Source organism: Rhinolophus sinicus, linkage group LG01, assembly GCF_036562045.2.
Source record: "Rhinolophus sinicus isolate RSC01 linkage group LG01, ASM3656204v1, whole genome shotgun sequence".
Lineage (NCBI taxonomy): Eukaryota > Metazoa > Chordata > Mammalia > Chiroptera > Rhinolophidae > Rhinolophus > Rhinolophus sinicus.
Window position 1 is genome coordinate 86,839,400 of NC_133751.1, and position 26,632 is coordinate 86,866,031.

Consider the following 26,632-nt stretch of genomic DNA (forward strand, 5'->3'; position numbering starts at 1 on the left):
GGGATATAAAATGACTGGGTTGGACATAGAAAGTGCTGGTAGGAGGTGATTGTAATAACACGAGTGAGAAAATGGTGGAAATATGGTCAAAGGGAGTTGAAAGTTATTCTGAAGGTGTGCGTTTGAGGGCTTATTAAACTGTTGGTGTTCAACAAAAGAGAGCAAGTCATGTCTGAAGTGAATCCTCTGAGTTTCTGATTGGGGCAATCTGGTACCTAGTGGTAACTATTTAAATAAGGATGAAAAAAAGGAAATCAAACATTAGCAAATGTTCATGACACCATGTAAAGAGAAAAAAAGATATAAAGCTTGAAATTCTATATTCTGAATTGTCCCTTAAAAAAATATGTGTGCAATATACACACAAATACATGCTCTGGTGAAAAAAGGAAAACCTATTCATTTGAAATGACAAAATTTTTCAGTAGAATTTTTAATTTTTTCCCGCATTTTCTAAATTTTTTGCAATGGGCATACATTAATTATATTTCCATTAAACTGAAAGTAAATGTTACTGGAAATATTTTAAATAGTGATCTTATTTAGGGTTAACAGGGTAAATCTTCCTTGAAAGCAAAATAAAGTATGTACCAAAAATAGATGCATGATTAATTTTAGATTAGGAATACCCCTTATGAAGCTTTTTAATTTTCCCCATTGTTGATTTTTATTTAAAAATATAGCTAACATACAACATTGTATCAGTTTCAGGTGTACGCCATAGTTGTTCAGCATTTATACACCTAAGGAAGTGATCACCATAAGTCCAGTAACCACCAGACACTGTACTACGCTATCACAATATTATTTACTATATTCCCCATGTTGTATGTTACATCACCATGACTTATTTGTTTAATATTTGGAAATTTGAATCTCTTTTTCTCCTTCACATTTTGCCCCCATTTAAAAAAAATTCAATTAGTTAACATTCAATATTATTTTGTATTAATTTCAGGTGTACAGTATAGTGGTTAGACATTTATGTAATTTAAGAAGTGATTCCTCTGACTAGTCTAGTGCTCACCTAGCACTATATATAACTATTACCATATTATTGACTATATTCCCTAAGCTTTACTTTACATTTCCATAACTATTTTGTAACTACCAATTTGTACTTCTTAATCCCTTCACCTTTTTTACCCGGTCCCCCAACCCCTCCAATCTATCATTCCAACAAACCTAGTACCCATCTAACACCATTCAGAGTTATTACAATATTTTTGACTATATTCCTTGTGCTATACCCTACATCCCCATGATATTTAACAACAAATTTGTACTTTTTAACCCTACCACCCCCTATTTGGCACCCACCTCCTCCCATTAGGCAACCATCAAAATGAGTCTGTTTCTGTTTTGTTTGTTTATTTTTTTCTTTAGATTTCCCATATAAGTGAAATCACATCGCATCTGTCTTTCACAGTCTGACATACTCCACTCAGCAAAATACCCTGCAGGTCCATCCATGCCGCTGCAGATTGCAAGAACCCATTCCCTTCCCTGGCCGTGCAATAGTCCATTGTATATATGTACCACCTCCTCTTTATCCATTCATCTATCGATAGACACCTAGGCTGCCTCCACATCTCAGCCATTGCAAACAATGCTGCAATGCATATATGAATGCACATGGACCCTCAAGGTAGCATTTTGGGTTTCTTCAGATAAATATCCTGACATGGGATTACTGAACCTTTCTTTGTCTAACGTTGTTACAGCCTTTGTTTTAAAGTCTATTTTGTCTGGTATAAATATTGCTACTCAAGATTTTTATTTATTTATTTTTTTCCATTTCATGAAATAATGTTTTCCATCCCTTTATTTTCAATCTGTGTATGTCTTTCAGTTTGAAGTGAGTCTCTTGTAGGTAGCATATGTAAGGGTGTTGTTTGCTTATTCATTCAGTCACCCTGTATTTTTAATTGGATCATTCAATCCATTTACAATGAAAGTAATTGTTGATAGATATGTAGCTATTGCCATTTTATTATTCATATATATATATATATATATATATTTCCTTTTTTTTTTCTTTTTCCATCTTAAAGAAGTCCTTCTAACATTCTGTGTAATATTGGTTTGGTGATGATGAACTCCTTTAGCTTTTTCTTGTCTGGGAAGCTCTTTATCTGTCTTTCAATTTTAAATGATAGCCTTGCTGGGTCACGTAGTCTTGGTTGTAGGTCCTAGCTTTTCTTCATGTTGAATATTCTGTGCCAAGCCCCTCTGGCATGAAAAGTTTCTGTTGAGAAATCAGCTCACAATCTTATGTTACTAGTTGCCTTTCTCTTGTTGCTTTTAAGATTCTCTATTTGTCTTTAACCTTTGCCATTTGAATTATAATGTGTTTGGTGTGGACCTGTTTGGATTCATCTTGTTTGGGACTCTCTGTGCTTCCTGAGCTAGTATGTCTATTTCCTTCACTAGGTTAGAAAAGTTTTCAGTCATTATTTTTTCAAATAGGTTCTCAATCCCTTGCTGACTCTCTTCCTCTTCTGGTAGCCCTATGATGCAAATGTTGTTACTCCTGATGTTGTCCCAGAGGTCTCTTAAACTGTCCTCATTTTTTTTCCTCTGTTCTGATTGTGTGTTTCCTGCTACCCTCTCTTCCAAATCATTGATTTGATCTTCTGTTTCATCTAGTTTGCTGGTGATTTCTTCTAGTGCATTTTTCATTTCAGTTATTGTATTCTTCACTTCTGACTCCTTCTTTTTTATGGTTTCTATGTCCTTTTTATGCTTGCTATCTTTTTATTGAAGTTCTCCCTAAGTTCCTTGAGCATTCTTATAATCATTGTTTTGAACTCTGTCTCTGGTAGGTTTAATTATTTTTCTGGAGTTTTCTCTTGTTCTTTCATGTGGGATGTATTTCTTTGTTTCTTCACTTTGGCTGCCTCTCTGTGTTTGTTTCAATGATTAGGCAGATCTGCTATGTCTCCCAGTCTTGCCGAGTGTCCTTATGCAGTAGGTGTCCTGTGGCACAGTCTCCCTGATCACCTGTGCTGGGTGCTCCAGGAGTGTCCCTTGTATGGGTTATGTGCGCCCTTCTGCTATAGTTGAGCCTTGATTGCTATTGGCATATCAATGGGTGGGATTGACCCTCAAGCTGACTGGCTGTAGGGTTTGGCCACATCCACAGCTTATAGGCTGCTGTGCAGGGGGACTTACCTTGCTGAGTGGGATTCACCCCAATGTGCTCTGGTGGCTCTTGAGACAGCTCTTTGGGTGTACCACTTGTGGGGCTAATTGGGCAGTGCTCTGCTGTGATCTGAAGCCAGCCTCCAAATATGTTGGTTCTGGGGTATCTTGGGAGGGGCTCTGGTTCAGGCCCAGGTCAGCCACTGCCTGTGACCAGCCAGGGTTACCTGGTAGGAGCTACAGAACCATTCACATTGGTCCCTGCCTGTGCTGGACCTGGAGGCATATGGGAGAGGACATGCTATGAATTGAGGACAGCTGCCATCAGTGTCAGATCTGGAGTAGTTCCACAAAAAGCCAGGACACACTGAGGCCTGCTGCTGATTGCCAGCTCCTGTAAGGTTCAGCCGCCGATAAAGCTTTGTGCAGTATGGATTTGGGTGTGGTTGTGTCTCAGTGGGTCACAAGAGGAGCTCAGCAGACCAATCACATTCAGATTTGGCCACGTTGGGGAGGGCTTAACACAAGAAAAATGGGACCCACCTGCCAGCTGTATGGGAGAACCCCACACAGGGGAAAACGATAAGTGTCTTCCAACCCTCACCCAAAGCCACACACCTCAGTCTGCACCCTCCCCCCGTATGTCTCTGACACCTCCTGAGTCACTGTCCCTCCACCACAGCCGAGGGTGAGTGCCTGCAAGCAAGTCTGTGTGTGCCCTTTAAGAGGATGGCTGGGTTTCCCGCAGCCTTCTGTCCCACCCAAATAGTCAGAATTTCCCATGTTTTTTACAGACAAATGTTGTGGGGCTCCTCTTCCCAGTACCAGTACACCGGTTGCAGGGCTTGTGCGGGGCTGGGGTCCCTAGCACTTCCATGGGAAACCTCTGTGGCTGAACTATCCCTCCCAATTTTCATCCACCATACAGAGTTTTGGGACCAGATCCTTTTGTGTCTCTGACCCTCCTACCAGTCTTGACATGGCTTCGTTATATCCTTAGTTACAAGACTTCTGTTCAGCTAGATTTCATGTGGTTCTCCCGGATGATTGTTCTATAGTTTTGTTGTAATTTTGGTGTGTTCATGGGATGAGGCAAGCAGTGTTTATCTATTCCACCATATTGTTTCTTTCCCTTAGGAAACTATTTTCAATAATACATAATTGTGAAATGTTTGTTTGTAAATATATTTATTGTGATGTCATTTATGACACTAAAAATTGGCATCAACAATAGGAATTGTTGAAATGAATTACAGTACAACTGTGTGAATGCACATTGCACACTTATTAGAGCAGTTATTTACAAAAATATTTTATCACTCGGGAAAATATTTAAGATATGTGAAAAAAGCAGGACCTGAGTTCTTCGTGGCTATTTACATAGGCTATTCTGAATGGAAGGTGATATTGATTTTCTTCTTTGACTTTTTATAGTTTTCAAAACCTGTACAATATGCCTATATATTTACTTATAAAGTATAATAACATTTTATAATATGATAATGTAGTTTGTTGTCTTACTCAGTATTACTGTTCTTTAATCATTTCAAATGGACTTACATTTGAATTTTAAGTGCACTGCCAATGAAGAATGGAAAACTCATCCAAATTAAGAGGCTGCTTATGTCAAGAAAGGCAGTTGGTGGTCAAAATCATGATTGTAAAGGAGAATAAGCAGGGAGAGTCAATAAGTACATTAAAAAGTATACTTTTCAGGAGTGTTTGAATATGGCAGGAGAGATCATAACTTTTACTAAAAAAAGCACTAAAATTTGAAATTTCAAGTACTGAAAAGATAAAAGGATATTTGTTAGAACATAATCATTTTCTTGGGATTTCTGAAAAACAATATTCAGGACCCATACATGGATGGCTGACTCTTATTTGTGTTTTAGGCAGGTACTGCTTATGTATTTTGTTTGTTTGCATGGATATATTGACCAACATTCAGAATTGGTAATGACATGATTTGACTTATATGGAAAAGAAGCCTTGAGGTGGTCATGTTCCTCCTTTGTCCCATAAAAGGTAACAGAATCTGAGAAAATTAATTTTTTATCTTCATTAACATTTATCCATTTTTGAGCAAAACAAATACATTAGATTGATTTGACAGAACTAAAAATCCTAGTGTGTTAAAATAATTGAAATTATTTTATCCACATGTAATTGTCTTAACTGCACGTAACCTGAGCACTTTTATGCTAATCTTTAAATTTAATAAAGCTAATATTTATTGAATGACTACTATGTGCAAGTACTTTAACTGCATTGTCTCACTTAATCCTCAGATGATACAATATTGAAACTGGACTGGGAATACTTAGGATGATTTTGTTATGTGGTCTTCCAGTTAGTAAACAACAATCTCACTAGAGAAAGCAGGTAGTAGTATCTACATTTGATATATGAGGGTATTTAGGCTGAGAGTATAAATACCTGGTCCAAAGTCACATAACTGGAATACAAGTGTTGGAATCAAAATTCAAATAAGATTTGCTTTGAGCCTGTATGCCCACAATGTTTCTAGTACTCCTAGAAAAAATGTATGACACTTTTCATTTTTAAGAACATTCTTGAGTATTTGATATTTTAATCATTAACCTTTTCTTTATACAGATACCTGTTAAGTATTTCTTGTACTGCTTATGATTATTCCTTTTGTGATCATACTTTTGATATACAGCCATTAACAATTTCTTTTATACTAACATTCAACATACGGTGTTTCCCCGAAAATATGACCTACCCCAAAAATAAGTCCCAGTTAAGATCTCAGCCAGACTGACGCATTTAGTATATTATGACGATGTCTGAGAAGAAAATGACATGACGCTATTTGAATAAATTTAGATTGTTGTACATGAAAAAATAAAACATCCTCTGAAAATAAGACTTAATGGAGCAAAAATTAATATAAGTCCTGGTCTTATTTTCAGGGACTTAAAGTAAGACCGGAACTTATATTAATTTTTGCTCCATTAGGTCTTATTTTCAGTTTTGCTCCACTAGGTCTCATATATATATGAATCCATGTGCTATTAAGATTTGCTTTAGTCATTTTGGATTAAAGAGAAAGAATTCTCTTCTAGAATTAAAAGATATTTCCTTCATTCCCTATATCATTTCCTCTTTTCTTCTATGTTTTCAGTACCTTCCTTCCTTCTTCCTATCTTTTTAAAGAAATTTAGCCATGAATTTAAACCTTGTAAGGTTGGGATGGGAGGGAGATTTTATGTGGAAGTGGGTGTGAACTTTCATTTTATGTGATTCTTTATCTTACCAAGGGCAGAAAAATAATGGCAGGTGGATTTTTGTTTTTCTTCAGTGAATTTAAGAAAATATTTATGCTGAAACTTATTTTTCTTCAGTTTTACTTTTGCTTATGAAGGAAGAATTATTGTCCCCATTTTGCAAATGAGTCAGCTGAAACAGAGAGATTACATGGTGCATTCAAAGTCTTTCAGCAAGGAAGTATACTGTATGTAGATTTCAACCCAGATTTGCTTGGTACCCAGGCTCATGATGATTTTCTACTCATATACTCTCTTCGTTTATTCTAAAACACAGGGTTATGAGACTTCAGAGGTGGAAGAGCATCTGAGATTACCCATTCTAACTACACCAATTTATGTTGTAGGGAATTGTAGCCCAGAGGATTTAGACCACTTACTTAAAGTCATATAATCAATTACTATAATACCAGCATTATGATTGTGGTTGCTTTCTTCCCATATGTCAGGAACTAACAAATTGGCCCACATTCTTTGGTGTACTAGGTATGAATAACAAGATAGACTCCTGAAGTGGGAAGATGAATTAGAAAAGGATGTGTCACCTGGACAATGATTATTTTGAGCCAATAAATTTACACTGCCACCTCGATGTCAGGTATCAGGGTACAAGGATTGGAGGTAGACTTTAACTCTCCCTATTCACTTCAACTCTGCACCATGGGCTGTGTACCAATTCATGACCATTTACAGTAGCTCTTCAAATAGAGACACTTCAAAGACCTGTTTGGCCTCTTTTTAGGTGGCATCTCCTTTAGATACTGGTATTCCTTTGCTGCTCTAGTATCCATTTGGGGTGTATTGTTGATGTGTTACTACAACCAAGGCACTGATTATTGCTTTAATTATTGCTCTTAGATGCGGCTTGGTCTTATGCCAATGTCAACAGTGCTTTCACCTTTACAGCTCTAAGCAGACATTGCATTATACAGCCAACTGCAGACTCCATTGTGATAAGTCTTTTCTCAATAGGCCCTTCAGGCTTATATTAAATTACCCTTTCACTCATAGGATTTTAACATTGTGGGCCAAAATTGGACATCTTGTTTTACTAATTATGAACTTAAAATATAAAATCTGTAATTAATTTTAACTCAGAAGTAAAATTAGCAACTCATGGGTCCCTAAACTAGTTGTTCTCAAAGTATGCTCTCTGAGTTAGAAGTATTAGCATAACCTGGTTGCTTGTTAAAAATGGAAATTCTTGGGTGCCCTACTGAGGGATTCTGCTATCTGCTAAAGTTTGAGAATAGCTCTCCTTAAATATTCTATACTACGACTATACATAATGGCCCATGCATTTCCAACCATGCTTCCACTTTCATACCTTTGTGCCTTTGCTTAAATTATTTCTTCTGTTTCAATAGTCCATTCCTCCATGTTCAGATGTTCACACATTCATTTAAGTTTTATCAAAGGCCAGTTACTCCGAACTTCCTCCAATCAGTATTATGTGCTCTTCATTTTGAATATTCAAAGTATTTTGCTTATGTAGCTAGCGTATGTCGTGACTTGTGTTAAGCTATTTTTATTCATGCTTTCTTCTCAATAAAGTAGACTGCAGGGTTTACTGAGCAAGCTCTATGCCTTTTGTACTATACTTCTCTTTCGTCTTAGTTTCCCTCTATTTTTCGTGGTGATAACATCTATCTACCTTCTGGGATTCTTTCCAAAATTAAAATGTATAATAAATGTGAAACAGATTATGAATGATAGCTAATAATATTATTAGTAGGTACTATGTAAGTGTCGAACCAAATGAAATTTTAGGGCTCTTAGATCTGCATATAAAGGTCAGCACCCTCATTATCCCTAATTAAAGCAATGAAAAAATAAAGAAAAAGAGAGAGAAATTATAAGGAATTTGTGGAGAAACTTTTTCTCTTATAAAAGACCGTGAGCCTTTGTTACTACATTTATAATGTAATTTAATATTAAATCTGTTTAGGATCACCAGACATGGTGAATTATTATTTTTCATATTAGGCATTATATTATTTAGATATGTTCAATATTGTGGAGACTATCTAAGACTCCTCAAAGACAGTGTTGCTTGTATTAAATATCAATTTTCCTTAAATATATTTAAGCACCACTAATTACAGAGGGTATCAGATCTCTTATTTTAGAAAAAAAATGGATCCAAAGGCTCAGATCAAGATGTGGGCTGAACCACAATAGTTTATCCCAGATTAAATTGGCTCAGGAATACTGGGTGTTTGCTTATACTGGAAATGGGTATATTAATTTTGATAAAACATCCCAAGAAATTATTTACTAATGGTTTCTAGGCTATCTCTGCAAGTAGTCCTTAAAAGTCTACTGTTTAGAAGCCAGGCCAACAGCATATTTTCTCAATTTAATGTATTGGGCTGATATTTTCTACAACGAAAAGAATATTGATACAATAGAGTTGATATTCTTTAAAATGTTGTAGGATCACATGAATATTTATTCATCATTCAATATATATTTAAGGCTGCTTACTAAAAATTATTAACTTGTCTAAAAAAAGTAAATATGCCAAAAGACAATGATTATGATGATGGTAACAATGATATTAATAATAATAATGCCATTTATTTGTCACTTTTTTATTTTCTAGGCTCTATGCCAAGAACTTCACAAATAGTAAGATTGACCTTGACTTAATTTTATATAAAATAGTAAAAGGAAATTATTATTCCTTATTCTTTAGAGAGGAGAAAACTGAGGATCAAAAATTGTAAGTGAAGAGATGGCTATAAAAAAAAAAATTTATAAGTGAATAATCCGAAATCACATATTCAGTAAGTGATGTGAAGTGATATGGTGGTCAGAATTCAAACTCAAGTACAACAGATTTTGAAGTCTGTCAAGTGTTGGAACTACTTTGGGATAAGAGACAATAAACAACAACTTGACCATAAGTTTTTTTCTTGATGGAAGATTTAGGGATACAACTCGACATTTTTCTTCTTTATAAAAGTTTGGGGCTTTAATGAATAGTGGAAGCCAGTTTGGTGTAAAGGTTCAGAATGTAGACTTTAAGGCCTTTTTGCTTTTGATTTGGAATCCTACCTCCAAAACTTGTTTGCTGTTTGATACTGGAAAAGCTAATTCGATTCTTGATGCCTGTATCTTATTTGTGGACTTGAGGCAATAATAGTATTTACCTCATATTGAATTGTAGTAAAGACATTCTCACTTTCAGTCTCTAAGCTGTCTCTCTCTGTCTGTCTCTGGGTGTGAGCGCGCGCGTGTGTGTGTGTGTGTGTGTGTGTGTGTAGAAACATGTGTATAGATGTTGATGTAAACAAAGCTGGCTCTTTGTGTGTCCCCTAGTTTCTTCCTAGTCTCCATGCTGAGGACTCTAACCTAACTAGCCTCAACCAACAGCAAAGACTCAAAGTTAATGATTAGCTGTGTCCTGTAAGCTTACGCAATGTAACCATAAAGATTTCTATCAATAAACAGGCAGAATGACATAGCAACAACTATCAAACTAGGTGTTGGCATCAAGTCGAAGCAATTATCCATCATAAGACCACCAAGAGTATGGCTCCTGGCTTCTACCGCATTTGTTGTTCCTTTGTCTTGTCAGTCATTAGTAGTTCAGCTATACTACAAAATATGTACTATAAGCACTGTCTAGTAGTGGAGAATAATCTGCACAGACTGCATGCTCACCTTTACTACTCTGACCCAATCTTCCTGTAAGTAAATTACTCTAAAATAAATTCTGTTATAGTCATTGGACATTCTTTTTTCAGTCTTAAGACACCTTTACAGTTTGGTTGTCATTGTACCTCCGCACTACCTTCAGACAACATGCGTCTTATATCTTTGACGTATATACATATGTTTATATATTTACGTGTGTAATATATATGTCTGTCTATCTATTTATATCTATCTATCTATCTATCTATCTATCTATCTATCTATCTATCTATCTACCTATCATCTATCCATCCATCCATCCATCCATCCATCCATCCATCCATCCATCCATGTGTCTTAGAATGATTCTTGGCATATAGTAAGTACTATGTACCAGCTAGATATATCATCATCATCATCGTCGTCGTCCTCATCATCATCATATCTGATTTTTCCTGCATCTGTAGCTTATACCAATTAAGCCCTTCTGTGTTTGAGTTCAACATTATGTAAACTACAACAGTGGAACAGAAATAAAATTGCTTGGGACTTTTAGGGAAAAAAGCAATTAATATTTTTAAATATTTTAGCACTGGGTAATTTTTTTCTTTTTTTTTCCTCCCAAAGTCCTCTGAAATTTTAAATTTCCAAGTGAACTAAGTCATTAACATCCAATGGCCTAATGCAAAGTGGTCTCTGAAAAATAACTATATATGTTAACTTTCGTTACCTGAAAAAAAAATTTCTTGCTACATTGCTAACCGAAAGATAGCCCCCACCCCACCCCACCCCACCCTAGCATCCTGATATCAACGAATGTAGAGGCTAAAGCAAGCTCTCTTTAAATAGTATTGGCTATGTGCCATTAAAACTATGTTTCTCTTTCTCAAATAGCATGGGTAACTTACAGAAACTTGAAGTTCTGATGAAAAATTTAATATGGGGATCATACCAAAAGCTTTTATTGGTGTCATAGCAAAAATCATTGTCCGTGAGTTTACAACAACATAATTTTTGGTATATTTCTTAAATGTAAGTTTTATTTGATTGTTCCTAGCATCAGAGAATAATACCTACAGAGGTTTTAGAATATAGGTTCTGTGCTCAGTTATCACATCCATTCCACGTGATTAATTGTAAAATTAGACAATATAATCCCTTGGGTTAAATATACTGTTTGAAGAAAGGATCATTAACTTATTTTTAGCCATAACTCTCTAATAGGAAAGTAAATAGGTATATTTGACACTGAAAAATAGATTAATACTAAAGTCAGTACACAAAAAAATATTTTTAACGAAATGTTTGATTATTTTCATTTTCAAAGGCCTAATGTGCTAATTTTGGGTATATTGACCAGTGAGCTGTTAAACATGCAGAAAATTTTACACCATTCCAACATAATTAGATAGTTGAGCATAATAACAGTAATTCATTACAGCCACTGAAGTCCAATACTATATAACAATTGTTATTCCTCAATTTCTTAATAGAAAAAAAAGCCCCTATCTATGTTTTAATCATAAATTAGTTTCTTTCCATCTGTATTGTACTTAAGACTGACTCAACTTTTGCAAAAATATAAATAGTATATATTCTTTTAGTTAAATACTAGAAAACAAAGTTATTTCTTTCTTTAATATTACGTTTTCTTTCTTGAATATCACATTTGCCTAATGTGTTTAGATAGTTTTTTTGCAATGTTATTACTCTGGTATGAAAACAGGTCTATGGTATGTCTGCAACAGAAATATCAACTAGACACAAAGTCAAAGTGTGTGAAGTTCCTGTTCTTTCTTTCATAATCTTCAAGTTCCTTGTAGTACTTCACATTGTAACAACAGATGTATGCTGCTGTCCCGTTTTGTCTAATGGGTCCCATTGTTGTACCTATCAGATATGCTTCCTCTTATTGCTATCTGATCCCATTTAGAAGGAGTGCCATTCATCATTTCTACGTGATAACATAAAATGTGTCTTTTAAAAATCAATCCTTTTGAACAAGCTGGTTACTTCTCCTGAATAATGTCTTCCTAGTCTGCTGTCCTGTGGGAAACATAAATCTACTTTCTTTATGAGAGGTTTCATCTAAGACATAAAGTATTGGCTTAGAATTGTTCCTACACATAGTGGATTATCTAGGAGTTAAAAATTTGCATATTTTGTTGAAGGGATATTAAATATTTATCATAAAGACTAAAATACAGACAAATATATACACACAGACACAGATGGGTACATGCACATACACACATATGAGGCTATCGATGTCAGTTTGGGTTCATGAAACCATAAATTAATCTGGAAAGATGACTTCAGTTTAGTCATCTGATCTAATGACAGGTGCACCCTTTCCTTGTTCATCTCTATGAACTATAAACTCAACAAGGGAATATTCCATTTGCTATTCTTGGGGTACACATGGAAAATTCCAGAGGTTTAAAAGGAACATGCTACTGGGGTTGGGATTCTAGCTAAATAAGGCAAACTTCAGATAATTTTCATGTTATATTAATAAGAAATATCTGCTAGTAAGGCTCTTTACAGTTTGCAATGTCTTTTTTGTTGTTGTTGTTGTTTTATTTTTTGTATACTATCTTGTATCTTTTGAAAGTCACCTCAAAGTTATGAATCAAGGAACATTGTGATGGTTTCCATGAAGAAATTATGACCCAATATGGATAAATCAATGGCAACAGGACACACAGAATTACATGGCAGAACCAATAAGTCTCCAAGCCTCTGATTCTTAAATCAACAATCTTTAAATTATATCGTTAACGAACATCAACAATTAAAATAAGGGAAGTATTTTCTCTCTTTTAGTACCTGTAATGTTCAAATGGAAATTCATTATGGCCTAACTGGTGTGGCTTTCCTCACAAACAGCTAAGAGAGGCTTAATTCACTCATTTATTTTCTAATTTACTCAACAAATGCATAAATGGACTGAGTTACAGATTATCTCTATATACAATTAGGTGAATCCTTTTATCTAAATTTACAGATTTTTATTGACATATAAATAAGTTACGTATGAATTAAAGTGGTCAATTTATTTGTTCTTCTAGATAGTCTAAAACAAAAATACGTATACTAACAGTATTGTAATAGAATTGGGGCTTATATTGACCCCCTAAATCAGTTACCACGATAATAAACATAACTTTTGAGTTGTATAGTTATTTCTGTTGCATTGAATATAATAATTTCCCTGATGAATGTTCAACTTTTAAAATAGAAACAATTCATAAAAATAATGAAAATACTATATATATATATATATATATTACATATATATAGTATAGAATATATATATATATATGTTGACATGGCAGTCCTTTGTCTCTCTTTTTGTGGAGAACTATTTTACAGTGCTGCTGCTTTCAGCAAGAAACAATCTGTTCTATGGCCATGATGTGGCTCACTGATACACAAGCAGCTAAGAGCATCCAAATGACATAATAGGAATTCAATTACAGCTCTCAGAGAGCCTGTACCACCACTAGTCATATCTGAATTGCACTGATTAAAGAAGTAATAGGAGCATTTTTTTTTTTTGTAATTTAAATACATGTATTTTCAATTCATTTTTGGACAATAATGGTTTCAGATTTGTTCCTTAATTCAGTCTTTCGTATAGAATTATTAGTGGTATGTTGACTTATATTAACAAAAGAACAGGAGGAAAAAAATAAAATAAAAGAAGCTTGTCTTTGCCTGAAAAACACAAGACTATCATAAACAACTAGACCCGTATCCAGGCATGACTATGTAAGCATTTTGGGAAGCAGGAAAACAAAACAAATCAAAGTATTTACTGTATGAAAAACAAATCTGGTGCTTAAAAATAAACTGGTTTGTCTTTATTCTTCAAGCTTTTCTATCTCAAGGCAGATGTCCTTAAGAATGTTGAAAAGTAAAAGAAAATATTACATATTTAAAAACACTAAAAATAAATTATATTGTTTGTATGAAGTCTTTTGAAAATTTGACATTTTCAGCCATGTACTTTTGCTTCCAGACTAAAAGGAATTAATTTGCTAAAGCAGAAACTCTAAATTGATTATATATAACTTAGGAATCAATTATTAAAATATACATGTTAATATAATGAATGTGATACACATACTACAATGCCAACAAAAAATAACTTTGCCAAAGACTTTGTATAGTGGTGACAATTTAGTCTCCATTTAGTCGAATAAACTGTGGCAGATTCTTTAGCATCTCTAGGCCTACTTCAATAGAAATTATAGTTATAATATCTATGTGTTAAGGTTGTTGTGAGGTTTATGTTTATAAAATAATTGTTAAGTGGTATTTTAACGGGGAGAATTATTTTAAGAAACATAACTATAAGGCATTACACAAAAGATACAATAATGATATTTCAAAAGATAAAAAAATTCAACATTAAAATTAACATTTCCACAAAGAGAACAATTGGAAGTATAATACAAACTTAAGTTCTTTAAAATTTAACCAAAGACTTCCACGGTGCTTTCATTAAAAAGAAAACGGTGACTAAAGCTTTGGCACACTGGGGAACTAACATACCTATCAAAAATCCTTGGAGATTTGTGAAAGGAAAATATTTTTTGCTCTTTTCAATGAGTATATTCGTCAGTCTAACTAACAGTTTTAAAAATAACCTCTAAATGCTAAGCAGGAACATTTAAGCACATTCAGCCATTCAGTCATTTTTCCATTCAACAAATATTCTTTAACTGCCTACTATGTGTCAGAAATTGTGCTAGACTCAAGATGAAAAACATATGGTCCCGGCCTCGGAATTTTTGCTGTTCTCATAAAGCAAGTTCTGCCAAGATAGTGTCTGAAATTCTCCCTCTTTTACATCCACACCTAGCATCAAATCTTTTAAGATACTCATAGAGCTTGTAACTTTTGCATTTATTGATTGACCAAATGCTAAAGCTAAACAAAGTCCAGAAAATATTGTTTACTTTTGAAGAGATCACAAGGAGTACCAATTTGGGGATCAAGTTATAATGTTTTTCAAATAGAATTTTCTTGAATTTATATTTTAATAAAACCAAACTTTGCATGGTTAGAGTAGAAAAATCATACTGTGTAATAGCAATTTAAGTAAAATGTGCTAGTCATTTCACACACACCAGAAATTAACAAGCATTTTTTTTTTGCTGATGTTGTACCTTTATAATCTAGAAGAAAGACTGTTTAGCAAGTTATAGGGAATAGCCATTTTGAAAATTTTTATCTTGATATTTTTGTCTTATTGTATTTAAGAAATATTTTCATGGTCCATAAGTCCCAAGGTAATTTTTTCCTCACATCTTTAAGTACTTTTAAAAGTCATCTTGGAAATTTCCTAAAGTATATTTTACTGTATATCTAATTTATGTTTGATATATACACGAGGTCAGAATTCACTTAAATACTATGATAGTTTAAATATAAGAAAATCAATTACGGTTTTCACATCAGAATTTTACTTTTCTTAGCAATGTTTCAGTCACTTAATAGTCCATGTTGTTGAACATCAAAATACATGAGATGCTTCTACCTTTTAAAGATGTCACCCCGTCCCCACCCCCTGCCTCTTTTCTGGAATATCTCCATGAGGTCACTGATGATGGAATATTAACGTACAAAAAAGAAATTCCAAAATGTAATTTGACTCATTTTTTTTTCCTTCTTGAAACTCCTTAGAACAAGTAAACTTAAAATGAAAATTATATTCTAAAATTTAATAATAGTTAACGACATTTCCCCTAATATATATAATATATATATACATTTCTGTGCATATATATGTATATATGCATTTCTCTATATATTTTCTCTCCAAACGATAATCATATATGCATATGGAAAATGATGAATGAAGAGGAGTATCCATAACGAAAAGATGTTATGGTTAGATATTTCTACATGGTGTAAGGTATTGAGTTCAGCATAAATACAATTCATAGACCTGAAAAGTACATAATGACTCACACCAAGTAATTTTGAATGTGTTGGTTCTCTTATGACATCTTAAGACCCTGAATCTTTACAAATGATTTCTTCCTAAATCTAATACAAAGAAGATGAAGAACATAGTGGATAAGGACTAGACAAGCTAAACAGCCTGACTTCAAATCCTAGTTCTATTTACTGGCTTTGTAAACCTCTCTGGGTCAGAATGTGCATCTACATTTGAGGATAAAATCATTCTTCTCCTCTAAAAAAGTATCTTCCTTATGGGGGTGTCATGAAGTTTAAATGAGTTAATATACAAAGAAGCACTTAGTAAGAGTTACCTCATAAGACTTAGCTCTATTTTTCAATGCTCATTGATCCACATCTATAAAAAGTAACTTTGGCTTCTAGAAAATAAAATTGGTAAATCTAAAGGAACACTCAGTGCTGTATTTCCTATAAATTGCTCAGTGCTATGACTGCTTCCTATAAAAATTGTTATCAAATCATCTCTAGTTAGACTTATCTCATGCTAAACTTCTAGACAAAAAGAGAAAAAAAATTTGAAAGAAAACAAAAAGTATAGTTCAGGTTTCAAATATTTCCAAACATCTAGACCTTGATATTCCTAATAACATTCCTGATAACAGTAAAATAGAGCCAGGTAGATATTATTCTCATCTCCAGGTAACTATATGGCTAGACATTTAAATATTGTGATATCATTTTTATCATGCTTTTCAAAAAAGGAATTTAAGTGGTCATTAATTAATTGCACAACTACTTTGAGACCGTGAATGCAAAAAGGGAAGTTGGCTAGCAGACTCACCCAATTCAAAGAGAACAGTTTACGAATAATCTGGATTTTTTAACTTCCTGGCAAAGGTCAAATTTTTGAGACGTCTTTTAAAGAATGAATGAGACTATCCATGAGACAAGCACAAGGAGAATAGAAAGTAATTTCCTTTTAAATTTACTTAAACTGGCAGTGTCTTGGACCAGTTTCTGAGTAACTTTTGTTATGTTTAATGAGCAAAAATGCAAGAGGTGGGGTTTGTTTTCCAATTCATGCAGACTTGTATCTTCCAGGTTCTTTACCTTAAAAATAAATTATGAGAACTTAAGTCTTGAACGGTTCTGTCTAATTAAGCTCTAGTTATACCTAGTGACAGAAGGACTTCAAATAGATACAATAAAAGGAATCTCTAAAGCAAGAATGTTACATCCAGGTTAACAGTGCACACAGCTATTCTCAGATTTGCCTGAATAGACAGAAATAGGAATCCCTGTTAAACCTCAAACGAATTCAAGAAAAGTATAAATCTTGCTGTTCACACAAACCAGAATTTGGAAAATTCAGAGAATGGCTATAATGGAGCCAACACTGTTCTAAAATTTTACATGTTCTTATTGAAGACATCTGTCTAGAGTTTAGCTGAGCTACTCCATGACATTGCTGCCTCCATATCCTTTCTGCTTGGCCAAGCGGTCTGTGGGGACCTTAAGCTGTCACTATCCCTCACGCAAGTGCATGCGCCAGATAACTATTTGCAGAGTCACAAGTAAATGTAAGTTCCTGACGTGACACCCCCATAGGCCATTCTGATCAACAATGTCCCCTGCTTCCCAGTGCCTTCCATTCATGCTCCCCTTAGACCAGACCCCCACGGAGGTTACCAGAACCTCACTCTTTCTGTTTGAATTGACCAATCCGGGCTTACCCCAGAAACCCCAAACCACTCTACCCAGGCACCCTAATAAAGGATGCCCCGGGTCCTGCCTTGCTCCCTGCCTGTGGCCTACTATGACCCCTTGAGGCATACCGTGTACTTCCCCCAGGTCCTGGGAGTAATACACTTTTCTGGTTCATTGTCTCCTGTGGTCTATCGTTGATGTATGGCTTACCACTCTGCACCCTGTGCTCCACTTAATAAATGTTAATTTAACAAAGTCATAGCAATATCACAGAAAAAGTCTGACAATTTAAATATTATAAACAAAGCACTTTTACATAAAAAATGAAATTAATTTAACAATGCTAACTTATAGCTATCATTAGATCCTAATGATTATAAGTCTTTAATATTTCCCCAAATTAAGAATTTCTTAGATATTCTAAGTGATCATTTCAGTCCTATTCAAGTAGATCTTGTAAATAAAAGTGAACAAAAAGATGTATCACATTTAGTGAGAATACTAGGATGATTTTATTGTTACTGTGGGTGAAACTGGTTGAGTGAGCAATATGGTTGGAACTTAAGTTAGCTGTTAAAGGAGCCATCAGCAGCAGAGACCATAGTGATTGGATTGACAACTCAGAACTCCAAAAGAATGGCTTGTAAAGTTATTCTCAAGCAGATCCAATACAACCTTTAAGTCAAATGGGGACATTATAATTTTGATATTTTATAACTATCTCTAATTTTTTTCAGTGGGAATTTAAAAATAAAGGAGTTCATTATGTCACAATGAGTTGTCATATCTTTTATGTAAGAATTAGAGGATGCTAAAGTCAATATTGATAAAAAGAAATAAACCATCTATGAAATCCTATAAGAGAAATATAATTCGTGTATTTATTTTTGCTGTATTTCATATTCATGTCACCACCCTTAATATATAATTAATGTATATAATTAATGTTACTCTACCTGGATTTTAATTTATGAGTTCTAGAGTACACATATATGATTTTAGGTGTGGTTCAAGTACTACACACACACACACACACACACACACACACACACACTAACGCAGAAACTCCTATAAAACTATCCGGACACATTAAGTGCATTGGCTTATGTTCATGGTATTTGAGTAAATTTTGTAATTTTTTTAATGGGTAGTGTGGCAGATTAAAGATCACCTCAAACTCTTTGACTCTTCTCTTGTGAAGAAGTGGAGTTATGACACCCCCTTGAATCTGGATGAGCACTGTGATTGCTTTGATCAGTAACATCCAGCCACAGTGATGCTGTGAGCAGGTGCCGGGTCTGGACTTTAGGAGGCTAGGAATGTCTACGTGCTATTTCCTAAAACACTCTCAGGCAGCCCTGAGCCACCTCATGAAAACTCTGAGTACCCTGAGACTACAGGAGTTGGATTGGCACATAGAGACTTCTTTTGCAGCCTCTGGACAAGCTTGGCCTTTCAGCCATCACCACCAAAGCTCCAGATGTGTAAATGTAGCCACTCTGGACCTTCCAGACCAGCCAATCTGCCTCTGAATAACACCAAGGTGGCCTTAGTCAAAACCACATAGGACAGCATAGCTCAGTGGAGCTCTGCCTCCAGTCTTGACCCATAAGATCATGAGATGCACTACATTAATGATGGGTTCTAAATATCTCCTACTCCTATACATTTCTGTATAAGTAAAGCCAATGAAAGCATTGCTGTCAATCTCATTTATATGTAGCTGAGGGAATCTGATTTTGTTTACCATGATAGATCGAACAGAATTCCTCCATTTATACCCTACACTTTCCCAGCAGCTTTGACTCCTCCTCTATTTCAGAATAATGAAAATATTTAATAATTCTCAACAAAACAAAACATAATAAAAGATGGAACCCTGGTTAAATATCACCTCAGAGAGCATTTCCCTGACTAACCTACTGTACATCCTTCATGGATCTCCTTCATCTGCTTAATTTTTCTTCATTATACTATCACTACTGGTATTACATGTCCACCTTCACTTTCACATATCATTTCCTTAAGTGTACTCTATTTTGTTTCCTGCCTAGAACAGTGGCTGGCACATAAATGCCTCAGTAAATATTTGCTGAAGAAGTAAAATTTCGTCTTCAGATATTTTATCTGAAAATTACAAATGTTGCTTTTACCAATAAAAATACAGTAATTTGAAAGAGAAAGGTATTCTAACATTGTCTAACGGTAGAAATTAGAAATACTTAATTTTCAAGAGATGATTAATATATCCATTTCTAAATGCTGTTATTTTGAGGGATGTTTACTACCAATATTTACTTGGTATTTGTTTGTATAACCTAAGCCATTTAAAAATGAACTTTGAAATATTTTATGAAAACTTGTATTTCTCTCTGGAGTTAATCATCAGCTAAAAATTTTTCCTTGATTTGTGTTTAATTTACATGACAGTAAATTGCATATGAAGTACTAGCCCCATATTTCATGTGATTATCTGTATAATTTATGGTCATGAGGGTGCCAAGACATTTATTTTAGCACATGTGAGTTTACAATGGCATTAAAAGTTTACATTGATAAAATTAATTGTCCTATTTGACAAAGGATGGAAACAATCTGAAGGCTTTTAAGAGTGAAATTGACTTCAAAATAGCAAAACATCCAGTGGCTCCCCATTTGGTTTAAATGAACAGGCTATTATCAATCTATTCATGAAATCTCAGTGTGGTACCATTTCCCTATTAAAGCTTTATGCAGAGGGAGTGGAGCTATTTTGTATACTTATCCTTTGTTCTTCTACCACTTTCTCTTTCCCATGTTTACATTACAAGAGGGAAGTTAGGAAAATAAAGAAGGAACCAACTGAGAAAGGAGCATACCATGTTTCCCTGAAAATAAGACCTAGCAGGACAATCAGCTTTAATGTGTCTTTTGGAACAAAAATTAATATAAAACCAGGTCTTATTTTACAATAATATAAGACTGGGTCTTATATAATAGTATAATATAATATAATATAATATAATATAATATAATATAATATAATATAATATAATAATACCGGGTCTTATATTAATTTTTGTCCCAAAGACGCATTAGAGCTGATTGTCCAGCTAGGTCTTATTTTCGGGGAAACATGGTAGAAGATTTGAGAAGCTTCAAGAGTAGGAGCAGGGAGAGAGCACATCCTCCAGGCATGTTGCTTGCCTGGCTAACAACACATTTCACTTTAAAATTCAGTTATCCTGCATGAGAAGCTACATTATTATTTTCCTGAATTAATTTCTCTTTCCCATGCAACAATGACTGTCCTTCTTATCATCCACACTCATAATGGGGAATAAACAACCAACCACCTCAGCAACATATATTATTAAGATTCTTCCTTGTTCAGGCCTGCTGTCCCTGCAATTATATTTTACAAATACAATTCCACACAGCTCCTCTCAGTTGAACACAATAATGTAATTTTACTGAATGACTCTGCAGAAGGTCTAATTATTTCTTGAAGCAGGGCTCCTGATGTTATTTCGCGTTTAATTCACGACCACATGCTGAAGGTTATTATCAGTGTGACAACCAATTGAAATGTTTTCTAAAAAGTATTTCACATACTTTTTAACCTGTGACTTTTAAAACAATTGTACTTTACGTTGCTTCTCAAACCCACCTGAAGGACTCAACTATAATAGACAATTAAATTATAATTAAATTATGTATGTTAAATCCATTTTAATTTAAAAATACATACTAATTCTAATATTATTGAAAGTGTGCCTGTGTCACCCAATCAATTATTCATATAGTTTATTTTAATTTAAATAAAAAACTTGTAAATCTCTGTCAGTGACTGGGAAGGGAGTCTTTTCTGCAATCAATTATAAATGATTTATTTTTGAAACACCCAGAGACTGTTTAGGTTTTTCTTGTGACATCCTTAATATACTGCTATAAACTATGTTTTTCTTTTTCACGAAGACACACATACTTATAAGCATATACTTATCTTCCATTTAAAAATCTATTGATATGAAAAAAAATATCACAATAAGAGTAGTAGTTAACACATAGCAAGTGTTTAATATGTACCAGGAAAACATCTCCTTTTAGACATACTATCTCCCTAAATTTTCATAATGGTCCTGAGTAAATATCCCATTTTGCAGGTAAGAACTTCAAAATTTGGAAAGATTTAGTAGCTTGTAAAAGGATAAACTGGTAGTAAATAGAAACATAGGATTCTAGTCAAGAGATCTGCTCTCACAGATCTAGCTCATAACACATCATACTGACATATATTTAGATTAGGTTTTTCAATTACTGAGACATTGTAGGCATGTATATCTGATCTTCAGCAAGATGTGTAGATTTTTTTTTTGAAAGGAGAATAAGGGTAAATTAAAATTTTCCACATGCGTGTTGGGTCTTTAAAAACACAAAAACAACAGCAATAGCATTAGCAAAGCACACTTTTAAATCCTAGAATAGATGCTTAATAACATTTATCTTTCCTATATGATTTCTTTACCTGGGGAAATCAAATTAGTGCATTATTTTCCTAGAGATGTCAATAAAAATGATTCATGCTCTGATATAATACTTAGTTACACTTGAGGGGAAAAACTGCTCTCAAGATTGAAGATGAAAATGATATTTAGAGCTAGAATTTAAAAATTAAGTTACAAATAACAGCATAATAGTAAACTATATACATGGTTCATAGAAAGCAAAGTATCTTTCACTTTTCAAATATTTCTAGAACTCCAGCAAACCACTCTAAGCATATTCTCTTATTACAGAGTGCTTTTGAGAAATGGCATTGAAATATACCTCCAAACTTTGCAAATTCTATCACAGAGGTGTGTCTATAAAAATAACTACCTATTAGTCAGCCCCACCCGCAAGAATATATTTATTTATGTTACCTAGTAATTTACATTTAATTTACATTGAATTTACTTTTGTTGTGACAGGTGTAATTTCATACCAAGAAGACAGAAAAAATATCTATGTTAATGAAGTTCACACAGAAACATTGTGAACCATTTTCTTAGTACGAAAATGATAGAAGTCAAATAGTTGTGACTTTTGTAATATTAACATACAGGTAGGTCATTTAAATGTTTAATTTATTAATAAAACATTTAGGAAACATTATTAATTAATGGTTGCTGTGCTAAAATAGTAACTGGACTATGTAATACTTCTCAATGAAATTACAATAACAGTGTAAAAATAAGTCTTGAGGTCTATTCTGCAAAATGAAAGTCAAAAGAGGTGATATATGATTGCAATAAACACCCATGGAGTAACAATGTGATTAATATAGTTCTTTCTACACTTCACATCCAGGTGGGTGAAAAGATTAGCACAATTGACGAAGCCATAAAAACAGGAATATATAAAATGTGTTTTATCACAAGAGACTTCTTACATTGTTAAACAAGAGACACTGCACTACAGGAAGAGGCATCCTATGAATAAAAATATAACTGTCTTTTTAGGTCTTAATACATTCTAAAAGTACTTTTAAGTAATTCTTTTTGTATTAGGGAACAATAAATCAAATTAAGATATAACTTTTAACACACAGAAACAATATGTAATTTAGCATTAGGACACAAGAGAGATTCTAGATGTAAGAAGTTAATATCTATGCCTCAATAATAAGGAAATCATAGAATAATTTTTTAAGTCATTTGTATGACTTTACAATGAATGAATTATTCAGGTTATATTTTGGCAAATACAATTAATTGTATAGTAACACACCATTATTTGAATGTAATGTGTGCATTTCTATAAAAGAGGTGCTGCTGTATATTTTTTCTCAGCCATGAATCTGGTGCAATAATTTTGTTACATACTGAAACCTAGCTCATTAAGTAACTGGTGTAACATTCTTGCAATAAAATAAAAAAAATCTAGCAACCAAACACTAAGAATACCAATGTATTTTATTTAAGAGTTTTGAAAAATTCATAAAATAAAGTGAAACAGGTCACACAGAAAATCTCAATGTATTTCTCAATGAAGAAACTTTCGAGTTCCCATTCTTTAAATAAAGAATATTAGAAACTGAAAAAAACGAACAAAAACCAAAAGAAACACAACACCTCAATAAGTTGAAAATAAACACAGAAAATGAACAAAGGAAAGCAAATCTCTGCTTAAAAGTATTTATTCAAAGTATTGAATAAAATGAAAGCAAATTACTATGGCTATATTCAGAGTCACGGGAATAATTTTGAATATTTTAATAATTATAAATAGAGAATGAAAATAAATAATGTGAATATTTATTCATATTAATAAGCCATACAAAGAATAACAAACATCCCCAGTTCTCCTAGCCAACAGCTAGTAGCCACGTAAGTGATGCCACTTTAGAAGTAATTTTTTTAGTCAAGTTGCTTTAGCTGATGAATTTTGAAAGAGGAACACGATATTGCCTAAATTTCAGAAGTAGGAGCAAATAGGTAGGTGTTGTTTTTGAAGTCACTGAATTTTGAGAGTTAATTGTTATATAGCAACAAATCTTCACTGAAACAGTTTATTCATATGAAATTCCTTTGCAAATTCTTTTGTCCTCTTGGATACTTTCCTTCTTTCAATTCATTCTCAGTTTTGATTCTCAAATACAATAATTATTAAAATATTATATAACGAGTAAAAACATACACAATTCCTACAAAGGGAGAGATTTCAATATATTATTGCATGCATTTATTTATGAGCACTAAAATAAGGTTTAAAGAATGTTTGATAACACAGGAAAGAGGCTCATGAGTTAATATTAAATTAGAAAATTTTGATGAAAATCTTTATTTCACTTTTTTGGCCACTCCACTGCCTACCCTATACCATGTAAATCCAAAATTTCTCCTACATTTTTCTTGCACGTAATCAGCTGAACATGAGTGGAGAAAACACCGCGCTGATTATTCTCACCTAAATCCATGAACCTCCCTAGACCATTCACTCAGTCACCAAAAGGAATTATTTCAGCCTGTCACTGATGGAAGCTAACTACCTCTCCACACCTGCCCTCACATCCTGTGTCCTCGTGCCTATTCCTAGAGTTCAACTTCTCATATATCTGACTAAAAAAAAAAAAAAAAAAATATCCCACTCTATTTCTTTCTCATGGGCATCACAGTTCTCCCCTTTCTTACACCACCAGCATTTTGTTCCCCTTTAGATCATTTCAACTAGCAGTCCAACCAGAAGCAGTTTTTCCCATTAAGAAGAAGAAAGAGAAGGAGGAGGAGGAGGAGGAGGAGGGGGAGGGGAGGGGAGGGGAGGAGGAGGAGGAGGGGAGGGGAGGGGAGGAGGGGAGGGGAGGGGAGGGGAGGGGGAGGGGGAGGGGAGGGGAGGGGGAGGGGGAGAAGAGAAAGAGGAATAGGAAGGGGAAGGGAAAGGGGAGGGGACGGGGGAGAGAGGAGAAGGAGGAAAAAGTAGAAGAAAAAGAAGAAAGAGATCCTTGTTTTGGTTCCATTTTTAACTGGCTGCTGAAGTACTACTCAATTTTTATGTTTTTATTTTTTTAATTTTTTTAACTTTCAACACAACTCCCGATAGCACTCACTCTATACACACTCACTCTAATTCTTCTCCCATTTTCCCTTATTTCCACTCTAGCCAGGTTTTTTCCTAATACTCTACGAAACTACTTTCAAGATCAGCAATGCCCTCTTCATTTTAAACCCAACAGGCAATTCCTGCTTATCGTCATACTTGATATATCAGCACTATTTTAACAGAGTTGAAACTCTCTCCCACTCCATCAAACTTCCTTTATTTGGCTTCTAGACACCCGATTCTTTTGGTTTTCGTCCTCTCTTGTTGTTTGCTCTTTCTCCGTCACACTGGCTGGTTTTTCCTCTTCTTCTCACATTTCTCATTTTGAGGTGCTTCAGGACTCAGTCCGTGGCCCCTTCTCTAGCGATACTAATGTCTTTGCAGCTTTATCTGACATCACGGTTTTAAATATCGTTTATTCCCAAATGTTACATATCTGGGCCAAACTTCTCTTATGTAGCACAACTGTATATGCAAATCCCTGCTCAATTTTCCCCTTGTAGTGTTTAATGCACATCTCAAATTTAACATTTCCAAATCTGACTCCGGGTCTGCTCTCCTTCAACAGAGTACAGAGTTGTGGCTCCTGTATTCTGTTGTTCTGGCACAGAGTAGTTGTTTAATACATATTTGTTAAATTATGGAATAAATGAATCAAAATGTCAGGGCACAGATCACATATATACAAATATATAAAATGCACATATCAATATCTGAACAGTAAGTAGGGACCCATAGTGGAGGAATGACAAGAACTACTAGTTTTATTTACATTTTCCATAAATGTTATGTACTACTCTGATAGAGAAAATATTTAAAATACAATCCTCCTAGATTTTAAGACATGTAAAGAATACGATTACAAGAAGTTAATGAAAATATTGCTTTAGCAGAATTAAATAATTAGAATTTATAATTATGTTTATAAGATCATCAGGTAAAGTTTTCTTTTGCTCCATCAGAAACAAAATGGCATTTCAATGAAAAGTAATGACATTAAATCAATTTTTCATACCCATTTTCCTCCTATTTGTGAAAAATACAGGAAAGGATTTTTATCTTGTTTATTGTTATATCTGAGATCTAGGAAAGAGAATGGCACCTGGCAATAGGCATTTTCATAACTAAAAGTGCTATTTTTACCTTATTAGATAAATTTATTTATAAATAATTCATGTTCAACATTTGTATCAATATCTTTTTTATATCCCTTAGGGTCTCTCCATATCAACACTTGACTAACAATAATTCAAATTAGCAAACCAAGTTTCTGTAAAGATTATATATAACACAGCTATTTGACCTATTCAAATCTTCCCACCACATTACTTTAGCAAAATGAAGCACAATTT